The 24,055-nt window shown below is 40.6% G+C and overlaps 1 protein-coding gene across 1 annotated transcript in view; it reads right to left on the bottom strand.

The window, feature by feature from the left end:
- Positions 1 to 209, bottom strand: part of tle3b (TLE family member 3, transcriptional corepressor b) — a 29,156-nt gene extending 28,947 nt beyond the window's left edge. Inside the window, exon 1 of the mRNA XM_076884530.1 lies at positions 189 to 209. The gene's annotated coding sequence lies outside the window, so the exon portion shown is untranslated. The remainder of the gene's footprint in view (positions 1 to 188) is intronic.
- Between the last annotated feature and the right edge of the window lie 23,846 nt (positions 210 to 24,055).

Here is a 24,055-nt window from a genome sequence, read left to right as displayed (position 1 = left end):
TTATAACTGAAGCTGGCGTGACCCTGAAAAAGAAGGTTATAGTTTGAAGCTTGACTATTTCACTGCGCTCTCGGTTGAAAAAGAGAGCTAGAGATGCCAAGAAAAAGAAATACGTCCTATTTCTGTGCCAAGAATAATACGCGCTCATAGAATTTCATTCAAGACTCGAAGTGCGCAGATGTGAATACCCCTTCATCTACAGCAGAGTGTCCTTTGAGTGACTTGAATTGATCGACCTATTTCTAACGAGACCTCAAGCATCTACAAGCTTTCCTATCAGCAGCACTAGGTAGGCTACAACACGTCTGCGCCTCAGCCTATCACGTGTTTCTCACTATGCCCTGCCCCACGTGGGTTCCCTCTTTCCCTCCACCCCCTCTCCCCCCACTTCACCGCCTTTCATCCAATGATCTCGCAGCTGTCTTCCTGCGCGGCTCACCATTGGCTAGGGGCTGGAAAAGCTGTCAGTCAGGAGTCCTAGTTGTCAATTAAACCCACGTTGGGTACGGCGCTGACAAATGCCTGTGCTACTCTCCCTCCTGCCTGCGAACAGTGCCTGGAATGGCTGCTTAATTAGCTTCGAATGGCTTTTCCTTTCAGCTCAAACAATCTGTCACTACCATGTGGTAAAAAGAGCCCTGCATAAAACAAAAGCAGGAGAAAAAAAAAGCCAGTAGGGGCTAAATATCAGTTTGATTCCCCCCCTCCCTCTCCTCTTCAACCCCTCCATGAAAACATTTGCTGCAAAACAAAGCTTTTACCTCGCTCAAACACTGGATTCTCTCACTCATCTGCTTCTGCTCTCATTTTCTTCTAAAACTAGATTCATTTGTTTACCTGGGTGTCCATTTAGCCCCTGCATGTTTAAATTTAGGGACCAGATTTTTCTTTTTGCTTGTGGCCTGGCTTTACCTGACCCACATGACATTTATGCTTTGACTGATATATTAGCATGCTGTGAAATGTCTTCCCCACTGTTTCATTTCACCTAGATTTAGTAGTCATATATATATATATATATATATATATATATATATATATATATATATATATGTATGTGTGTGTGTGTGTGTGTGTGTGTGTGTGTGTGTGTGTGTGTGTACGTGTATGTAGGCTATATATTACACTTTGAATTAATGCATCCTAGCATTAATAATGGTGATAGCATGTATGACACTTAACCACATGTCGAGAGCAAATTTAAGAGGAAACTGCTGTGACAACAAATGAGAAAGGGGGGAAAATGTGAACTGTTTCAGAATAATACTTTGCGGTGACCATAGTGAGAAATACTCTATGTTATTTGTAGCATAACTAAGTGCCAAAAGTCAAGAAGTATATCAAATTTGAACTGCAGCTAGCATGCTGAGAGCTTTAGCTGTTGCTAAGCAACAAATGTATCCCTCCTGCAGATGTGGTGACATCAGTTGGGATAATAACTCATGCACTGAGGGCATGTCAGTGAGCAACACACTGGCAGACTTTAAAGAAGGCCCTTTTTTTCCCCCCTGCACAGAACTTCTCCTAATGATGAATTATCTGTAGTCCTCGCTGTAATCATGGCACTCTGAGTGGGAACGCACTTAAACTACATGCAAACTCTTTGCACTTCTCCAAATCTGAGCTTCCTGAGGGAACTGTTAGTTCTCAGCCAGGAACAACCGCTGTCTGGCTTTGTGTTTCTGACAGACACTTTGACTCGTAACCCATTAACAGGTAATACCAACGGCCTCCCATTATTCTATTTAAAAAGAAAGAAAAAGTCACTCTTGGAAAAAACCATTTCTGTCATGTTTCACTCGCATGTGCATGTGCCAGTGTGCCTGCACATGTGATGTGACAATAAAAAGTGATTTGATTTGATTTGATTTGTTTTCCAATCTGATTTAATAATTGTGCCAATTTCCTTGCAAGTTTTCAGGCCCTTTTATTTTGTTATGTTCCATAGAATTTGACAACCACACAAATACAGAATATCAATCAAATGTGTAAAGAAAATTAAAAAAAAAAAAAAATTCTGAATTGAGCTGTCATGCATCCTGTTTCTGTCAGTGGTCCTTAAGGCTGCCTCTAAAAATTCACCCGAGTCCACAGCTATCCGAGGGTCATCAATTTTCTAGCTACTCTGGTCTGAATTAGCCGACGAGCTTGTAAACTTGTAGCTTTTTCCTGTTGGTTTGGTTTCTTTTTGCACAGTGACCTTGAGGTGATCCAAAAGTCGTCACTACAAACCGCATAAGGACATTCAGTCCTCTTACTGGATGGATGTGTCTCGGTAACAAAAAGTAAAAACAGGAAGAAGGTGCTGTGTTCTGGACTAATAGATATTCTGTCGGCTGCTCCCTTTAGGGAATCATCTGTCTCCATCTCACCCTACCCTCTTCTGTCATGCCAACCCCGCTGGATGTCTTCCTTCACTACATCCACAAACCTCTTCTGTGCTCAGCTTCTTTTCCTCATGCCTGTTACCTCTATCTTCAAGATCCTTTGTCCAATATATCCACTTATTCCTCCTCTGCACATGTCCGAACCACCTCAGCCTTGCTTCTCTAACTTTCTCTCCAAACTGCTCAACCTGTGCTGTCCCTCTGATGTACTCATTTCCTGTCCATCCTGATCACTCACTCAAAACCTGAGCATCTTCAGCTCGGCCTGCTATCATCTATTTATTTATCTACACATTTGTGGTACATCCCAGAATGCAAAGCATAGCCGGTTACAGGTAGGTGTTTAGCTGAGACACCTGTACACTTGGAAATTGGGTCATATCAAGGCTGGGAAAAAAAAAAGCTATAAGCTCCACAGACCTGCGAGAAAGCATTGTGTCAGTGCACAGACCTATGGGGGAACCATTTCTGCAGCGCTGAAAAGTACCAGCCTCATTAACTCCGTCCCTACAGTCAAACACGGTGGTGGCAGCATCAGACTGTGCATCATGCCTTTCAGCGACAGTCCCTAAAACAAGGGACCAATCAGGGCAGAGGGAAAGATGCATCCAGAGAAATATGAATCCATTCTGACTGAAAACCTTTTCCAGGAAGCTCAGGACCTCAGGCTTGGGTGAAGGTTTACATTTCAACAAGACAAAAACCCAAAGCACAACGTCAAGAAACCTCATCTGTCAACATCTGGAGCCAACAGAGAATCATTTCTGGAAGGACCTGGAAATGGCTGCAACCTGCTTGTGCTTAAATGTACCCAACCTTTAAGGCCATTCACAAAAAGACTGCACACAAAGGTACTTCAATTAAGTAGTTGTGAGGGGTGTCCTTCATAAAAGAGATATTTCATATTAAAACATATAAAAAAAAAATGTTTTTAGCATGGTCATCATGTACTGAGTGTAGGCTGATGAGGAAAAACAAGTCTGAAACATACAATGTCTTACATTTTAAAAACTGCTGCACATAATCACAAGAAAGCTTCCTAAAGTTTTGTTGAAACAGCTTACGTGACGTGATGGGTTCTAATCTTTAATCTGCTGGATATGATTTAATAATAAGCATTAAAAGTTCATTATTGAGTTATGGAAAAATTCTAATTATCAACTAATCTTTCTACAAAAGAACAGAAAAAAACCCACTGGAGCAATTTCCTCTCTGCCTCTCCTCTCTTTTGACCTTTGACCTTAATCACACAAACTTGCGGGCTGTACCAGTGCATTCTGCATGTTTCAGAACAAACGCATCCAGACAAGAGCAGATACACAAGTTCAGGTTTCATTTAGCCTCCAACTCTGAGTAAGCCCTGTTATTTAGTTTAAAAGCGTGCCGGCACGAGTGGCTTCACCTCACAGGCTCTGTGTGTATTTGCACTGCTTACTGCAGTTTCTAAGTACATCCTAGAAACAAGCCAACCAGGTGTATTAGAGACTTACGCCCCCCTCCCCATAGGTAAGGCTGTTAAGGTAAATCTTAACGTGCTCTGCAAGAAAATACAAATTACTGTGACTCTTAAATTGATTAAATTACCCACTGTTATTATGTAGGATGTTAAAGCACAGTTTTCTCAAAAGTCTAAGTAAAGTGCTCAAGAAAATAAGTATTACTCTAATCCACTTCAGAAATAAGAACAGCCAATTGATGTGTAAGTTGCCTCCCAAAGGCACCGTTTGCGCATCATCATTTTCATCAAGTCTACATTAAAAACAGGAGCGTGACAGTTTGGGTAAGTTTGTTTCACGTTCAGAAACTACTTCTCTGTGTAGCCTTTGCTATCAGATAAAGGGCTCACTGTGTTTCAGGTTTTACTCAAGACATTCCTTGTAGAAAAACAGTTTTATTACGTTTTATCTACATGGTCTTATGTACTATAATGCTTTTACAGTAGGTCTAAATAATAATAAAAAACCTATAAAAATTTGATAATTTAGCAACAAAAAACCCAAGAAGAGTCAAATCCACAACAAACAGAACCTAAGAGATGGTGTATGAACACCAACACAGGAAGCAGTTTCAGGTGCATTATTTTACATCAAAACTAATTTCTCTCCTGTAACTCTTACATACCAAATCACCGGGCAGTGTACTCCAACATGCTTTGGTATTTAACCCAGAATCCCCAAAAGCATTAACTACTGTCCAATCGAATGCTAATTACATTTAATTTAATGTAGATGCTTCCCAGGTTTGATCCTGGGTCTGATCTAAGTATGAAGGAACTGAGTGGACCAAGTGTACGAGCTTTGCAGCAACAGCCAGAATTTTAAACAGTCCAAAACCAACTGCTAGCATATCTGCATCATCCCCTATTCATCATAGCTGTACTCAAGTGGGCATGTACTGTTGATTTAAGCAGAGCTGCTGGTCAGGCATGCTGATATTTGTCATTTTGCTCTGCGCTGAGCATCCTGGGATCGGTATGTGTAGGCCCGGTGTAAGGATGTGGGTTATCTGGGAACTGGCAAACACAGTGGTGGTCTCCACAGGCCCGGGACTCTGATTCAAGAACCACATACAAACAGACATTATCGTACAGCTTCATCTGACACATCAAGGACCCCGGACGTGTCTCTCTCACACACTCACAGTGACACACAAACACTCACACAAAGATTCACTTTTCATCCCGCTCAAGAGAGAGTGGCCTAGATTAAGCAGCAACAAAGGAGCAGGCTTCACCTCTGGGATAAGGGGGGGGGGAGTCCACCCTTGTAGACCTCCGCACTGTTTATTTGCACTGGAAACCCAGACGCTGTGAAACTCCCACTCTGAGGCGCTGCACAAATATTGAGGCTATTTGCAGAGGTGGTTTTAATTCTTTACAGAGCAATGATTGGCTCTTTCCACTACCATCTCTGCAAGAGCTTCGCCAATGGATTCCTTAAGCCTTTACTGCAAACCCCCCCACCAGCCAACTCACACCAGCTCTAGAATAAATATCACAGATGTATATTTTTAATGGCTTTAGTGACCACTAAAGACTCAAATCCCAATTATTCTGCTTATGATATCAGATTCTCTGCTCAAACAAATACTCAGTACCAAAACCACAGTTTCTACAGAAAACCAATGCTTGGTTTCTGCTTCTGCCGTACACCAACACCCCGATACTTCCTGAGAGGACTAACTACGTTCAACTTAGCGTTCGGGGGTCTGTCGGGTGAAAACAAGGATGCTATTCTCAAGATACTTGGTGTGGTTGCGTGACATTAGAAATGAATAAAGACTGCACACACGTTCCCCGCAAGAGTGGCCTCACCTTTGTGAAGCTGTGAATTTATCAGCATCCATCAGATTAATGACTTCATCCATTCAACTGCTCCCTCTTTGAACCACCCGGGTCTCTTTCCACTGGTAGAATGCAGAATTGCGGCCCATTTCTGCAGTGGGGTGGTTGGTGGGGTGGTCACGGCACTATTGTGAAGCACCCACTGACTCTGGATTATTGACATGCTTTCACAGGCGAGTTCAGGCCTTGAAAGGAGACATTCCTCAGAATAAAGGATCCAGTGTGTGTCGCGGGGGCTCTAAACATGAATAGGCCCCTAAGTGTATCGCTGTGACTCGTCAGCTTGTAATCAACGCATATAAGATGAGAGGACACTAGAAAGAGAGGCAAACACAGACTTGAACAGTCCTACAAAAAAACAGCAAAGGCTTTTTTTCCCCACCTTTAGCTTGTTTGTCAATCTGATACAGACTGTGTTGAAAACATAGATGTAGGCACCGTAACGACATCCACAGGGTCAGGGTCCTCTTTCTATTTTGAAACTGCATGTACTGAGCACATGACATCACATGTGAGGCCCGTTCTAAATAATACCCCCCTTTGTGGTCCATTTTTAACTCTAACAGATCAAAAAGTTATAAAATGAACATCATTGTATTAAATAATACATAAAAATAAGAATTCATCAGAATTCACAGGTCAAGGGAGTTTCTTGTAGACTTCTATAAAAATCGCAACCACAGGAGTCGCCCCCTGCTGACTTCTAAAATTATTGCAGGTTTCAGGTATTTCAGCAGTGGCTTCTTGCATATGTCTACACACAAAAAAATGCCGAAAACAGTCAAAACATTTGCATTATACTTGCAGAAAACAGGTGTAAAATACTCTCCATAGTCTCTTCTATTCGTTGACAGAATAGAAACTAAGTTAAACAAAAGCGAACTTCAAATACATAAAGCGGATCTTGAGGAATTCTTTTTTGTTTGTAAAATCCGATGTGGTGATTTGCTGCAACTGGCCCTTGAAAGCAGGCACAGAAAACTTGCAAAGGCTCCTGAAAACACAGCTGTCTATCAGAGCAATTTGTTGAGGTACTCAAGGTAAACATGGGTGAAGAAGTGAGGAAAGACGGGAGGCTCGTCGTAGTGCCTTGACCAATTTCCTTTTGTTCTCGTCTTTCCAGGGAGCTTGGAGTTATTAAACACTCCGAGCTCCGAGACTGCTTGGGAAAAGTATTTTTCTAGTGAGGAGTTCATGAATAATTGCTTTAAAAGCGCTGAAGTAATACTGTATATTAATCACAGCTTAACAGTGGTTTGCTTTAATAACTGAATTTGACTCGTTAATTGTCGAGTTTTGCAAATGCAAGTTAGCTGTAGTGCTGCTCTGTGGACCTACTGCCCTGGAATGTGATGTTAAGCGCTCGTGCAGTTGGAGTGTTTGCCGTACGCATGCAGTTTCAATTTGAAATGGGTCCACGGTTGTTGATAGTGGAAACATGATTGAGCCTTTTTTTCACACTCCTTTGCTGAGCATTAATGAATTCACAATGGCTCTGCCTCTGGTGCTGTCTGTGATTAATAAGCTCATTTAGACAGCACTCATTGTGACCTGGTCTACAGGCCAGCACCGTGTATGGCTCTTTAGTGGGTTGGTGTTATTTTTTGTGATTATCATCCAAGTGGCTGCTGTAAAAAGCAGGTCAACAAAGTGACCTTATCCTGTCCTTCAGCTGGAGAGTGAAAGAGAACCTAGTGATGACAGCGAGGCCTACTTTGCCTTTAGCAAGTGAATGAGCATGATTACGTGGAAATGAATAACATGGTTTTCATCGCGCTTTTAAGTATGCCATTTTTGTGTTGGTTTTGGCCATCATATGGCAATTTTAGTGACCTGGGTAAGCCCCTATCTCACTGTTGAGAAACTCAAATGTGGGAATTGGTGGGCATTCATCCGTATGGTTGGAATAAAATAACACAGCAAATATTCATGTCTTTTACCACTGTATGTTTTTAAAAGTCTTATGTCACCTAATAATATATGAAACAAGTTTCACAGGGGGATACTTCTAAGGCAGCGTTCCCCAACCTCCGGGCCACGGACCAGTACCGGTCTGTGAATCGTTTGGTACCGGGCTCGGGTGTGAAATGTATGGTTTTCAGGGTTTTTAGCATTATTTTGTTATCGTTTTTATCATTAACTCGGTTTTCCTGGGTCTTTTCACGTGTGTTATGAATAAATCTTCTTTTTTTTCGGTACCGGTACTAGTTTTATTTTGTTGTATTTATCTGCGACACCTTAAAGGCCGGTCCGTGAAAATATTGTCGGGCATAAACCGGTCTGTGGCGCAAAAAAGGTTGGGGACCGCTGTTCTAAGGCACTGCCAACTTGTGCTGAAATTATGGTTCAGCAGTGGTAGCAAGCTGTCAATGGAGGCAGTGTACAAAGTATTTATTGCAATCAGTCTACGGGCTACTCTACTCCTGGTTGTGCTGTTATTGGACCACCAGACAGCTGTGGAGAAGAGTGAAGTTATAACATGGACGTTAAGTTACAACAATGAAAAGTCTCCACTTTAGCCACTGGCTCTGCTTTCCATCCAGTGTGTTTTCTTCTTCTTTTTTTAATCTCTGATGCTGTCGGACCCTCCCTGTTTCAGCCCACTTGTTAACCAGTCAGCATTTGCCCGGTGCACAGTGCAGTTGGGATTTTGCAGGACTGCACAGGAGCATTACTGTGGTGATTGGAAACCACCTCTGTACACTTCACAAGTTTTCATAAATTACGCATTAAGGAAATGGCATATGGTAGAGGGTCACACATGGATATATGTGTACATCAGAAAAATAATTCCAAAAACCAGAATGTGTCCTTTGGAGACACGGGTCTACTTCAACATCTGAAGTGCCCATTTATACACATTTTAATTGAAACCAGGATGTTTTTATAAGCAAACCTGATAGATTTGGATGATAATACTGCAGGATTTGATGGCTTGGGATGAAAAAGCATTGTTCAGGCATCCATTGCTTACCATTCATTTCCTTATTAGTAGGAGAATGAATTAGCAGACTCTTGATTTAGCTGCAAGATCCTTTACATAGAACATCTTGTTTTTATACAATATGTCTCCACTGTTCACTATTATACTGTATCTTATAAAATGTTTATACTTGGTTATGAAAAAAATCAAGGTTATGATTAACAATGCAAATTAGACGTTGTTAATCATAAGCAGAGGTTTACAGTGAGCTACGCTCCTTGTTAAACTTTACAGAGGAAGGAAAAAAGGGCTGAATAAAGTATGTGAAAGCAGTCTGACATCTTGGTGGCATTTCAAATGTCTCCCTCATGTTGTGATGTTTTTTTATCAGTCGCTCAGCAGGTTACAAAGGCACTGAGTTCATTATGACCTGAGCAGAATGTGTTTTTCCAGGGAACAAGCCCCTACAGGCAGCGCCTTAGGACTACAGGCAAGATTTGGTGTTTGGCACTCTTGTATACCTCAGGGGGGACTGTGTAGCATTTATGGATGTTTATGGGGAGCATGCAATCCAGTGCAAAGGCTCCTGTTCTGTTTTCATGCGTGTGAACCCAGTCAGCCCTGTGAGATAAATGGAATGAGCTAAATCACCAGGGAGATTGCAGCCAGGCCATTGATTTTATGGGTCATCAGATAACACTGGGGCTTGCTGAGCACATGCCCTTCAGCACGAGGCGAAAGCTATCATTTAGCCAAATCAATAGCTCTAATTACCCCGCTCCACCCACCGTAATGAATTCAGAAACTATTCTACTATCTTCATAGGACTGGAGTGAGGAAATACAGTATCGCTGATTGCACGGCACTAAATTAACAGTCTCAGGCGGAAATATACTTTTACAGATGCTTGGTCATTTCAGTCTACTACCTTAATGTCAGGCACTTTGTGACTCAAATCTATATCGGTGTCAACCAGTTTCTACTAGCTGATCCAGCCAGACTCTGACTTAGCACAGTTAGCACAATATAACATTTCTGCAAACATGAGAAAGTTCCAGTAAATGGAAGTTGGATGGAAACTGAAAACACACTGACACACATCTTTCTGGCTAAATAACACACAATATGTGTGTATGTTTGCCAACATGAGGGTTAGCTACCAGCTAAACACACCAATGACAGAAGGATCACAGGATATTTCTAAATTCTTACCGATCAAAGCTACTTTTAAAGCAGGTTATGACACAGAACAGAAAGTTGCTGTAAAATAAATACAGTACTCCAACTGCAGATGTGGTTTTTTGTTTTCTCAGACGCGTCACCGGATTTGAAACAAAAAAACTCTCACAATGCACAAAAAAGGAAGCCTGGGACTTTGTTATGGAGTTTCACCTTCACTCACTGCTCTATTTAGATTTCCTCTCAGCAGCACTTTGGCTTGATGTGACATTAACACACTCCACTCGGTCCAACAGCATCTCGTGTTAATATCTTCAAGCCGTCCACTTAAGAGCCAGTGCTGTTGTAGTGTTATACGCTCCCTTCCTTTGTCCCTGACCTCCAACATGCTGAGTGCTGCCATCCTGCTATCAGGTTTCTCCATGCCTATAACGCTGCAGTGGTCCACTTATCACCAAGGCTGGCACACTGCCCACCGCCCATCACTTTCTGTCTTTCAGTCTCTTATTCAGACCATAAAAACAAGTGTTACTAACTTTAATGTTATGTTCAAATTATACAGCAATGCAATACTGATCGTAATATTAATATTAATATTAATATTAATATTAATATTAAACAAAGATGAGAGAGCTCCCCAAACTTTGAACATCTAAAACCTTTATTTTTATTTTTCTGAAAAAACATATTTTTTGTGATAACCATGTGAAACACTGTCAGAATATGAAAGAGGAATTATCACCTGAATCTGCAGCTTGAGTTTCAGCTCATTTTCAGCTGTCTGGCCAACAGAGACAGATACAGTAAGCAACTAGCTGTTGAACACAGTGAAGCATTTAGCAGCTAAACAGCTGCAAATTTGGCAGAGACACTAAACTGTGAATGTACCAATGAATTCATCACTCAGAAACTGTAGTTTGTGAACTACAGTTTGGAGGGTTTTTTTGTTTTATTTGGCTGGCATGCTAAGATATAAACTACCTCTAGCTAGCTGTATTAGCAATATCCTGCTGGGCGCATGACACAAGTAATCAAATACTACTAGAATTTAACTCACTGCAAAAACTGGAGTACAGACTAATTGAACAAATTGTTATTATCAGAGATGCTCTAAAAACAGAGGGAGATGGGGCAAATTTAGCTAACAGAGGTGAAGCAATTTGTTTTTTTGGCCCCTTATCTGTGGTCGTGGTTTTCAGGGGAATAAAAACTGAGCTGAAAAAAGGAGTGAACAGTGCACTTATATTTCTCATTAAATGATCACACAAATTTTCTAACATGTTGATCATATTTACCTGTGGGTAAATAAATACGTTATTGCTAACATTGCTAACTATTTGCTAACAAGTTCACCACTCCCAGTGGTTAGTAAAGCCCTATTAAGAAGTTCAAAGCTGATTCTTTAAAATGTATGCTCACTACTGCCATAATTTACAAAATGGACTTGACGTTTTATCCAAGCTGATGTTTAAAAAAGTAGCACCTGAGCCGATAAAGTCATCCGAAAAAGGCACTTCTCAGACTTTGACCCTTGTCCGTTCATGTTTCTGCCACACACATATATCCCAAAAATATAATTGCAGGTTTAAAAGTCAACAGTTTAGAATGAGAGCGTTGTTATATGTGCTGAAAACTATTTAAAAAAAAATATTAGTGTTAGTCAAACTCAGTTTACATTATGGGCCACATGCAGTCCACTTTGATTTGAAGTTGGCCCGACCAGTGAAACTGCTGATGATAAATGTGTAAAATTACATAAAAACCTCCTCGACCAGACTGTCCTGTAATTCTAAGATACAACGTTTTTTGTTAATCCTTAGAAAATGTGTTTATTTAAACCATGGATGCACTGCAAAAAACAAACAGACAAACCCTTCTATAGTATATATCACTAAATTATTTTGTTGTAGTATGAAATGCAATGTGTGTGTGTGTGCTTTTTTATGTCCACCTTCATATTTTCCAAAGCCATCCACTGGGCCAGATTGTACACTCTGCCAGGCCACTTGTGGTCCCCAACCCTAATGTTTGACATCCCTGGTCTAAATCATGACAAATCTTCTATCAGTTACAATCCCGGCTTTTTCACCCCCTTTTTCATCACCTGTTTCGCCATCATAAAGGAACCTGATGTAAAATGTGGAAGAAAACAGCTTGTTAAATTTAATCGTCTTTTGATAATATTTCTATCCGACATTTAACACAAACTCAGCAAATATTTATAGTGAGTTTATATTTTCACCTAGCCATGCAGTTATCCAGGTCTGAGGATATTAGAAGCCATCTACCGCAGTGTGATGTTACTTGTCATTAAAAAGCAAAACTGAAAACTCCATAATTAATGACAGTCTCTTTCTCCATGTCACTATGTGTATACGTGTGTCTGTCAAACAGTGCTGCCCTCAAGCTGGCAGGCTGCTGCAATGCAGGCGTGCATCCAAACACATCCAAACATGCCCAGCAGCTGGCCTCGGGGCCACTGTAGCTGTTTAACCCGTAACAGTGACTGATTAGAATACCAGTGACAGGAACTGAACCCAAAGCAGTTGTTGACAGGGGATATTAAGCAAAGTGGGGAGTCCAGCCACAGGGATTTGATGATGCCACCGGGGAAACATGTGCTGGCCTACTCAGCGGTTCTCTTTAACACCACAGCATCCAAACAGTTGATAACTATATCCAAGAGATGAGAAGTGGCTCGTACCATTTTACCCCACAGCCACGCCAGAGGCAAGTGAGAAGCAAACGATTTAACTCCACGACAATTATGGAGACAGTCGATGTTTGTCAGCTCTCTTCCACTGTACTGTTCTTTGGTTTTGTTTTTTTCTTCATGGTCTGTTCATTTGCTTTCCTCTATCAATCACAACTAGCAAAACTGCAAACAGTCCTGCTGCTTAAATACAATTTGATCCTCACGTCCTTGGGTTAAAGAAACCACAATTATTCATTTACATATTATGTAAAATCTTAGGTCAAATGACTAACTCATCTTATAAACTTTGTCCCCATTTTCCAGTCTTTGAACTCAGTTATGCTTATCACCTCATGACTTTAGCTCTAAGGCCTTGTGTCTTGTGCATAACTTGGAAACACCTTTAATGGCTGTACATAACTTAAGCATCTCTGACCTGCTTTTCCACAATTAAGAACAACACGATTAGTCTTTATGGTTATGTTTTGGCAACATAAAACACCTTTACCATAATCCAACAATAACCTGTTGAGTTGTTACTGTATTTCCTGTACACATTAAACACTGCTTCTTACTTATTTTGTTTTAAAAAAATACATTCCTCACCTATTTATTCCCTTTAAAAAGTAATTTGTTACACTACTCTTTCCACTACTCCACAAAATGGCCTAAGATGTGTCATATAATTGCTGCTTGATAATATAACGCTAAACCACCCATGTGGCTATACCTATCATTTTCCTAATAAGGAGGGCATGTTGTTACATTCTTATCTTTATAAATGAACGTCTAAATCTTCGCCCCTGTAAAACATTCTGCCATTTCTGTCCTGAGTCCGAAGATGGGACAAAAGTAGTTACTTTCTTTATGTCGCCCATCATCCAGATAATTGGAGGACTTAGCATAAGTGATGCAATTATTTGATTAGTAGCTACTGTATAACGGCCATCCATCCATTTTCTTTATCACATACCCAATTCAGTGTTGTGGGTAGGCTGGAACACATCATAGCAATAACTATTATGTGATTAATGCATTTAGGAAAAGTAATGCCTTCAGCTTTGAAGCCCTTCTTTTGTGGAAACTGCTCTTAGTTTAGATTCAGGAGACAGACACCCTCTCTAGTTTTAAGATTAGGCTTAAAACTTTCCTTTTTGATAAAGCATATAATCAGGGCTGGATCATGTGACCCTGAATCCTCCCTTAGTTAGGCTGCAATTGGCCTAGGCTGCTGGGGGGGCTTTCCCATGATGTACTGAGTCTTCATCACCTTTTTTCACTCTGTGTTTATTCACCATCCCGCATATGTTCAGTTATTATTAATCTCTGGCTCTTTTCCACAGTGTGTCTGTTCTCCTGTCCCTCACCCCCAACCAGTCACAGCAGATGGCTGCCCTTCTCTGAGCCTGGTTCTGCTGAAGGTTTCTTCCTATTAAAACTGAGTTTTTCCTTCCCACTGTCACCAAGTGCTTGCTTATAGAGGGTCGTCTGATTGCTGGGGTTTTCTCTGTATTATTATTGGGTCTTTACTTTACAATTTAAAGCGCCCTGACACAACCGGTTTTGTGATTTGAAGCTATATGAATAAAAAAGAAGAAAAATAGAAGATTAATGTGTTACAGGCAAATGTAATAAGTTTTCATTAATGTCTTGCTTTGTTATGTAATTTAATGTAATTTAATACCTTCACATTTGGGATGCAGGACTCAAACCTTGACCCCCTGTGAAGAAGTCCTGTGTTTTGTCATGTTTCTAAACTTAAAAAAGAAAGAAAAGAACTTCTCAAGTAAAAAGCACAGTCCAGACAGTTACTGTCAGGATTGAGTGGGTGGTACATAAGAACTAATATTACATAAAAACACAAACCTGCTCTTGCTTCCATCACAGGGTTTTCCCAAACTTATGAAACCACACACCTATCGGAGTAGAACTACCACAGAAAATACGCCTAAAACTTGAAACACTAAAGTATTAATGGCTTTTTGGTCTTTAGGGAAATTTAATGTGATTCATGTTGTCACTGACAAAGAGCCATTAGCACCCTCCAACACTCCCCCAGAGATCCACCCTTCATGTCTGATTGTGTTTCACTGCTCGACAAAGTGCCACCTCAGTGTAATGAGTTGTTCATAATTTGTCACCATTCTGCCTCTTTCGACAAAATAACCTTTTGTTCTGCTTTGCTGTCCACTTCACTGCACTCTCCCAAGAAAGGCTTTTAGAGGCGTCTACTTCAGAGACAAAAAGCCGGACTGTGTGTGCAAAAGACGTGTGGAAGACAGCATGTTTCTTTTACTTATATTATTCACAAAGAAGCATGCATTTAGGTCCGGTCTGCTCAAAGCTAATATTACATTAATAAGGACTACAGTGCTCTTTATTAAGTGCCCACAAATATTAAAAAATTGGTAATGCATCATGCATCCTTTCCCCATGGATTGATGGGTTGATCTGAAATAAGGGATGTTCCTCAGTGCTCTCATGTAAACCATCATGCATAAGGACAATATATGTGACAATAAAGCCGCAGTAGCAACAATATGAAACTTTTTTTAATAGATCTGTGCATAAAACTTTGAGTTTTGGGACTCTAAACCTAAACAGGCAGTTATTTGTGATGATTACCATAGTTAATCTACAGACCTCAAAGTCAGTTGTTTATGAGTTCAGTAATAAAAACAATGCCGGATTTAATTTAATACATGTCCCTGATCATTTGGTTGCTTTTATCTGCTATGTGAGTCAAAGAAAGCGAGTTTGCCTGATTCAAAAGTAGTATCCCACATTTACGTACCCACTGCAACCATTTATGCACATCAAATACCCAGCAGCTGTGCATTTATCACAGCTCCATCCACCGAGAAGTCTCTGCATTTACAGCACTAAAGTTAAATATCCAGAAAATGTAGTTACATTGCAAAAGGCTTACAATGAAACTACAATTTCTTTGAGGCCATTCTCTCAAAATATCTCATAACCGTACTGCAATGACTGTACTCTATATGCACGTGCTTAGATACACTTAGACATGTAGGAAGCATAAATACACATTCACTTCTCCTATATTAAAAGCAAAAAACTTGGGGGACAGCTTTTGGTTTCCGGCCTAACATCAGCAGATCAGTCTGAGACACAAGACCCATTTTATTCCATGAACACAACGATTTAATTGTAATTTCTCCACACATATCAAGAGAAATGCTGGTCTTGTCGAGCTCATCAACACACTCATAGTCAAAGTTTTAAACAATCAGCCGTGTGATTAATGGTCGTCTGGCTTTACCACTTTGGCTTACTGCCAAATGTTACTGATTATTTCAGCTGATTAAACTGATATTTTAACTTGTCACATCGTGTTTTAATATGATAAGATTGAGATAGAATATGCAGTAGAGATGCAGTATGTCAGATAGGAGGGCAGATAATGACTTTACTTAGTGGATCATTTATTGGCCATCATAGGATACCACAATCATTTACAAAGTCACAGTTTTTATCACCGTAGCAATCCATGGCCTAGTGTTAACTCGACATAAAGATGATTTTGTATATGCAATAGTCAATGATGCTCTTTGTAATGGAATAAAGAGCACCGGTATTAAATGAGCATTCAGTGTCAGCAGATCGCATGCAGATACAAATTTTACACTAGCATACAATTAGTATCTGTATGAAAGCAGTACAACTGATGATTAATTGATTCACTCTCATTGTAGATCTGCTTTGACAAGGTGAACTGAATCTTGCTCAAGATAAAAAAAAAACATCTCTAATGTTCATATATATATAATTATTTTTTTGCTATTATCGTCAATATTTCTATTAACCTTGCATACCATTAAGTGCAAAGCTATTGCAAGAAGAGTAAGGCCCAGCAGTCAAGCGAATCTTTTCTCACAGCCCCCACATCCATGGACAGAGGTGTTAATCCCTTCTTCCATTGCTACTTTTAAAGCTGAATACATCATCTTGCACCTATAGTACCATACTATTAACATGTTGTCAATACACTCATATTCTGAAGTTAAGAAATTACAACTGTGCGATTGTGATACTGTTCAAGACACAATTTTAATAGTGTCCACATTAGCTTGTTCAAACTAACACAGCCACCTCACTGTGATAGCAGTGTACATGTTATTGAAACTTGAGGAATATCTGTGCTATGCGCACTAACTGCCAAATATCTGGTGTGTTACTCTGACTTGTTACTGAGACATACAGAGTCAGGCAGATTATGAGGAGTCTATACATATACAAGGACTAATCAGCTTGGACAAAAATACAACTAAGTTAAGCATGTTTGTGATTTCTCTGCACTATGCAAGCATGCTGAGTAGATGAAACCTATTGCCTTCAAATAACCTGCCCATGTCCTCTCATCAGACATATGTTCCACCGTTACACTGTTTTCAGTTGAAGCTAAATTAGTATGCAAAAAAGGGGCTTTCAGTTAAATCAAGAGCACAGAACTGTCAAGTGTAGAAGATTGTTGCCAGAGGGGCCTTGCCAAAATCACAATTAAGCTGTCACAGCTACCGTCAAGAACACCCTCTTCAAGCTTTTCTCTCATTAATTGGGATTTGGGGAGTACCTGGGTCTCCTTGGTAGCGAGGTTCAAGTGGTTGTTAGTGAATGACAGAGCAACCACTTGAGCCTTTCCATCCTCTAGGCCTGAGAAGATGAGATTGTTACAAAACGTGATCAACAGCCTCTCAGGGGTCACAATGCGGGGCTTTAGCACCTCCAAGAGTATGTACGTTACTCCGTGCTCTTTGTAGCATCACCCACAAATATGTTTTAGAAACTGAAGTGCCTCTCCAACAACAGACATTTCTGTCATTCAAAGAGCCACACACACAGAGCACTGTATTATCCAGGGTCAGCCTGTTTTTAAGTGGCTTTAGCAGTTGACATCTTTACAATGTGCAGAAGATGTGCGCCTGAGATTTGCAGGTGAGTACTGTGGATGTACACAGTACACTTCATAAATACTAAGTGTAACATAAGAATTGCAAAATGGGAATTCCACAAGGTTCAATATTGGGACCACTACTATATATTAGTGAGACACCAGATAGCTGTAAAGAAGCAGCGTGCCACATGTATGCTGATGATGCAGAAAGGTGCCAACAAAGAGTCCACAATAGCCTGAACAGTTGGTTAAGAGTCCCACATTCATTTCATTGGTTGCACTCAGGAGGTATAATTACGACCATGTTCACAATAGTAGTTTAGTATAGGATGCTAATAATTGCTCTAAATTGAATTTATCATTATTTGCATGTCTCAGTTTTGACTGAGACCATGAAGATCAGCCCTACAGTCACATTTCGAGTTTGGCTAAAGCGGGTCAAACAGATCCACATAAACCTCATTTATATTCATACAGTGACACATACCAAAGGCCTCAGTTGAAGACTGAATAAAGAGACAGCAGCAAGAGAAGGAAGATTTGGCCCTACTGCCAAGCTCTTAGCTAAGACAGCAGTTACAATAGCTGGGGGGGTGAGAGAGGTTACAACTATTCAATCTCTATTAAACCGCATCATCTGCCTTAAAGTCATTTAGATGTGCTCCCAGCGATAGCGGTTAATGAGATTAAAGAACTGCGATCAAGCTGTGAGTAGCCAGCTGAAGTAGGCGGATAGAGCTGAAGACACGCTGCACCAGCTCTGACTGAAAACAGAATTAGTGTTGGGTGATGCTTTTGTGTCAGTGATTTCGGTGTACGTGAAAACACACATGTCAGAATTAGTCATATACTAAAATGAATAGAGCATTCATTGGCTTCCTTATATCAGGTTGCGTGGTTAAAAAAAGCTGAAGATGACTGTGTTTTTCTTTTAAATGGTTTAGATTTATATGCTTGGAGGTAAGACGACACGGTCAAAATGACACAGTCCTCTCAAGAAAAACAACATTGTTAATCACTAAAGCTCCTCATTTTGTTTACTAACCTACACACTTTCTTTAAAATGCTATTTTAGTTTTCCTCTTAACCTCAGTGAAATACACAAAATCATTAAAGATTCAGCCACTCATTTCAGTTTTATTATGAAAAACAACTTCCAACATCAAAACATCTTCCAGAAGGACCTTACAGTAGCTAATAAGCTAGGTGGTTAATTGAAATGGTGGTGGAGTAGCAACAATTGTGTTTCTTTTCTTTGTTTCATATGAAAATAAACAGAATGTCAGGGTATTGAATAGTTGTTAAGAATATACCATCAGTGATTCAGAATAAATCATCATTCATTCATATATATTCATATTTAATAAATGCAAAAGGTAATTGGAAAATGAATTGATACTGAAAATGACTGTAGATGCCACCCCCGTTATTTATGCAAACAAAGCGATCCTCAATATTTGAATGCAGATGTTTCAATATGATAAAATGACGCAGCTAAAGATACATTTGTGGGACCATATGTTTCTCATGAAACCATTAGCAAAATAGAAAGCGCAAGCATTCTGAAGCCATTAATGTGATCTGATTTAGTCAGGTAAGTAGAGAGTTTTGAAAATGTCGAATCAGTGTCTACATAATAGGGAGAATATTAACATTCATCAAAAAACAGCAAATATAAAATTGATTCAATACTCACTCATGAGCACTTTATTGGGAACACCTGTTCTGCTGCTCTTTCGTGCAACTATCTAATCAGCCCATCACATGGCAGCAACTCAAAGCAATGAAGCTTAAAGTGGGACTCAGAATGGGGAGGAAAGGTGATTTAACTGACTTTGAACGTAGCATTGTTGATGTTGTTGCCAGATAAGCTGGTCTGAGTATTTCAGAACATGCTGTTCTGCTGGGATTTTCCTACATAATAATCTCAAAGCTTACAGAGAATGGTCTGAATAAGCAAAAAACATCCAATATCCAGTTCTCTTGGTGAAAATCCCTCTTTGATGGCAGATGCCACAGGAGAAGGGCCAGAGTGCTTCGGGCTAATAGAAAACCAGGAGTAACTCAAATAAGCGCTTGTTATGACCAAGGTATGCAGAAGAGGATCTCTGCACAGCACATCAAACCTTGACGCAGCAGAAGACCACACCAGGTGCCACTTCTATCAGCTAGGAACAGGAAATTGATGCTACAGTTCCCCAAAAGTGGACAACAGAAGACTGGAAAAATGTTGCATGATCTGATTAATCTTGGTTTGTGAAATTTGGACCGTAGGGTCAGAATTTAATCTGAACTGACAGTAGTTCAGGCTGGTTGCAGTGGTGTAATGGTATAGGGGTATTTTTCTTTATGGCACATTCTCAGCCCCTTAGTAGGAATTGAGAATTGTTTGCTGACCGTGTCCATCCCTTTATGATCATGGGATGATCTGCCATGTGACACAGAATGCCACACTGGGGAAATTTACTTACTTGAGCGGCACAGAACTCAACAAAACTTAAATCATCTCAAACTGGTTTCTTGTTGGTTTCCACAGTTTCAATCCAATAGATTTGAGATCTGGGATGTCACAACTGTGCGATGCTATGATGTCATTATAGGCCAAAATCACTGAGCAATGTTTCCAGCAGCTTCTTTAATCTACGCCACAAAGAATTAAAGCAGCTCTGAAGGAAAAACTGGGTCCAACGCAGTATTAGCAAGGTGTACTTAATAAAGTGTTTGGTGGGTGTATATCTCATATGAACACGGGCATGCTACTGGACAGAAAAAAACTTTAAAACACACTAAGAGATGGAGAAGGAGCGAGTGTGAACATGCTGCAGGGATTCCAGATGTTTAATATGCTGAGCTGTTGTCAAGGTTGGTGGGGGGAAACATTTCTTGTGGCAACAGTAGCAGTAAACCCACACGTCGATCCATCCCACATCTGCCTATAGAGCAAAGAAAAAGAAGAAGAAGAAAAAGCCAGGTGTCTCTGGAGGCACCCCTGTGATACATTTCTAAGTGTCAACTCTAGAACCGTGCTAGAAAAAAAGTCATCTCCCTTTGACTACTCCACTATTTCTCTACTTGTTTTTGCCACACAGAGATACAACCAAAGCCCCTCCAGGCACAAGACTTCACACAAGCCCCTCAGTGCTTGGCAACTGACACAGAGCTTCTAGTTAAAAATACCCTCACTTCTTTAGCAGCATGTAGTGTAAGAACAGCATCTTGTTCCAGCTGCCGCACTGACAAATACAAGTGGAAGGAGACAGCTGATGGGAGGAGAGAAAGAGTAAATACATTAAAACTCAAAGAGTGGCAAATTTAATCAGGACCAAATGGAAATCTGTCTGGTGAGGACGACGAAGAGGAAGAGGCTGCTTTCCTCACGTCTCTGCTCGCAACCACATGAAAGAAGGGCAGCCGGCGCTCTTCTCCTTGGATCAATTCTCGATGCATTCCGATTCCTGATTGATAAAATGTTGATTGCAGTGCTTCATTGTTTCCAATTAAACCTCATTACACATTCAGCACTCCAGTTTAATTATCTGACATCAGTATTCTAACACCTCGCCTTGCCGAGTGCCAGGGCTGTAAACATCAGTGTGATATGGGCTTGACACACTCTGAAAGTGATTAAGCAAATCAACATAAATTAATGAAACTAATAAATCACGGCGTGCGATTGCAATTTTCCTGCTTGTCTACGCTGATGAAGATCTCAAATACGTTTTCCCTACAGTGCTTGAATTATGCGCCTGCGCCGCTAGATTTCTGTTAAACAGCTTCACCGCGACGCTTTCACACACCAAACAAACAAAAGCAATTATGATGAAAGGAAGGCTGGAAAGACCACTTAAATATAGTCCTCTGGCTGATGGGAATAATTTATGGCGTATTAAGATTTCATGCTGAGTTCCTCTCATTCTCTTTTATTTCTCTTGCACTTCTGGATGATACTAGCATTAAAAAAAAGGAGGAGGGGGGGGCTTTTCACGCGTGGTTCCAGGATTGACCATCTGTGCTCCACATTTTGAGCAAAGGTTGAAAAAGCCAAGGGTATCAAGGAGATTTTGCTTGTGGGCCGTAAGCAGCTAAACACATGAAAGGATTGGATGAAGAAGTGCAGGCGCAATCTGGATGCTATTCAGAAGATATTCGATTAAAAGCAGCAGCTCACCAGGCGAACAAGCCAAGTCTCCCCACTGTCTCCGTTAACTGCAGTCCTGCTCTTCTGAACGACACTGACAGGCTGGGTTTGAATATAATTGGACAACGAACTGATTACATTTACAGCTGAGTGACAACACACCAGGAGAGGAAATGAAGTCATGAAAGTTTAGACCGTGCAATTTCGTAAATCATTACTCTGAAACACAAGCAAGATCACATTTTCTGGCACAGCGCTGAGCAGGCCGGGCCAAACACCACGTTTGGGAAACATAAACCTCAATCTCCGATACAAGGAATTCATATTAGTGAGCGTGGCTGGATTTCGTCAAATGATTGTGGAGTTTGTGGACAATTTATGAGACTGACTTTCCCGAGCGGTGACGAAAAAAATAAACAATCCCAGCATGGCAGAAATTCTTCAGCATCGGGATACTGGGAGCTTAAACGGCGCAAGTTGCTAACTTCCCTTCAGAAGTCCTCACCGACACTTTAATTTGGTTTCCTCTGAGAGCTACGGTGCTTAGCCCTGTTGCCAAGGCTGAGCGAGCAGGGTCCCCGTTGAAATCTGCACAGGTGTCGCCATAGTTTCACAGCTGTCTGGAGGCTTTGACACAAAAACACAATGCACAAAGGAGGAAAACAATATCAGCGCAGATAGTTCACTCAACAGTGAACAGATCAGGAAATAGTACAGGCTTAGGGAATACCTCCTCCTGTACAACCCTGTGACTGATCTGAACAGACAGACCACCTCTGAGAATCAGCAGAGCTCGGTGCATACAGCCATGCCAAGGATCAATGTCACCGTGCTAGCATGCTGGTGTTTAGCAAGTGTTATACTTGGTGTGATTGCAATACGAGTCATATGATAAAAGGTCAGGGAAGTTATTACAACCCATCACTGGAATAGAGCGATGTTGCCAAGATAATTCACAAGTAAGTAAGCAAATTTTACAGATTTAAAACCAAAGGGATTTAATTTCAATATCTTTCTGTTAAGTGTCCGTCTGTCCTCGCTGAACAACAGTTCAAACAGTCAAAATTTCATGACAATCATATAATTATACAGATGTCCCAGTGGATCCCATATTGGCCCTGCTAGCAATGCACCCAAAGCTCATTAAAACAGAAAGACAAACAGTTTCAAAAACTACATCTCTTCCTCAAAGTTTACAGGCTGTAATGAAGACTCTAACAAGCACTTCAGAGTACTTGAATAACAACTACGGCACACTGGCAGTCTAATTTTACATTTATTTATCTCCTTTAAAAAGAAAATGATCTATAACTCTTGAATAGTCGAGAATGGTACTCTGAGACTAATACCATACTAATCCAAAAGACAAACCATTCAGTCTTTGTAAACAGCTGAAGCTTATCGCTACATGTAGCAGCAAAACGGCATCAGTTGGAGAATTATAAACTACGCTGGGTATTCAGCACAAAGCCAGCCTGCACACTGTGCGTTTTTCAACAAAGTTAATTGTTAATTAATTCTTTAAGAGAAAACTAATTGGATATTCTTCTGGCGTGCTGGCATATGTCTGCTGTTAAATCCCAAGATAAGTCGTTGATATTTGTTTTAATAAGATTTCTCATGTTATGTCATTTCACCATCTCCCAGATTCAACCTCGTCTCAATCAATACAAAACAATTTATGTGAGGAACCGGTATCATAGCTGGAATCCACTTTCCCGACATTATCAAAGGTTATTAGTAGGTCAGCTAGATAAGACCTCAGAAATTTGTCCAGACAGTCAACATATCATCCCATTTCATAGGGGCGTACAGTGAACTAAAACTTGATTTTCAAGCAAATACGTAAGCAAAACAGCCTCTAACATGACAAGTTCGAGCCAGGCCGAGCTGACGGAGCCCAGGATCTGGCAGCCTCATTCTTCTGACAGCAACCCCGCTGGGGTTATCCGAAAGCTGCCGTCTTCAGACAAGTGTTTCCCCCCTCTAGCTTGAGTCGCTCTGCTTCACAGGGTCAACTTTGGTGTACACTTTCCGCAAAACCGATTTTTAAAACATTCATCGCTATGGACAAAATGTAATCTACTAAACTGCGTGCAGGTATGTTTGACAGCATTAAAGACAAAGCAATGCAGGAAAATCCAAATCATGTTTTATAGATTATCCTGAAGCTAACTTTGCAGTCAGCAGAAATAATTTGGTGTGAAGGGTTTCTTGAGATTGCAAATGACATCTAACATGAAGCTTTTGTTGGCGGCCTCTTCAGCAAAAAGCTTTGTGTCTGCAGAGGGAAAAAAAGAGATGGGGGGCTGGTGAAGCTGTCATCACTTCGATGCACAAGTTCATCTTTCCTCACCGCTGAAACCCGTGGAAATTGAAGCTGCATGCCACTTGCCTCTGAGGAAATCCAATCAGTGGAGGCTTCCAATTAAGCCAATATCCACGGATGAGATGGAGGCTGACTCGCTTTTGTTT

This window comes from Maylandia zebra, linkage group LG1 (genome assembly GCF_041146795.1).
Source record: "Maylandia zebra isolate NMK-2024a linkage group LG1, Mzebra_GT3a, whole genome shotgun sequence".
Lineage (NCBI taxonomy): Eukaryota > Metazoa > Chordata > Actinopteri > Cichliformes > Cichlidae > Maylandia > Maylandia zebra.
The sequence above is the reverse complement of the archived record's forward strand: the minus strand, read 5'-3'. Positions and strand labels throughout refer to the sequence as shown.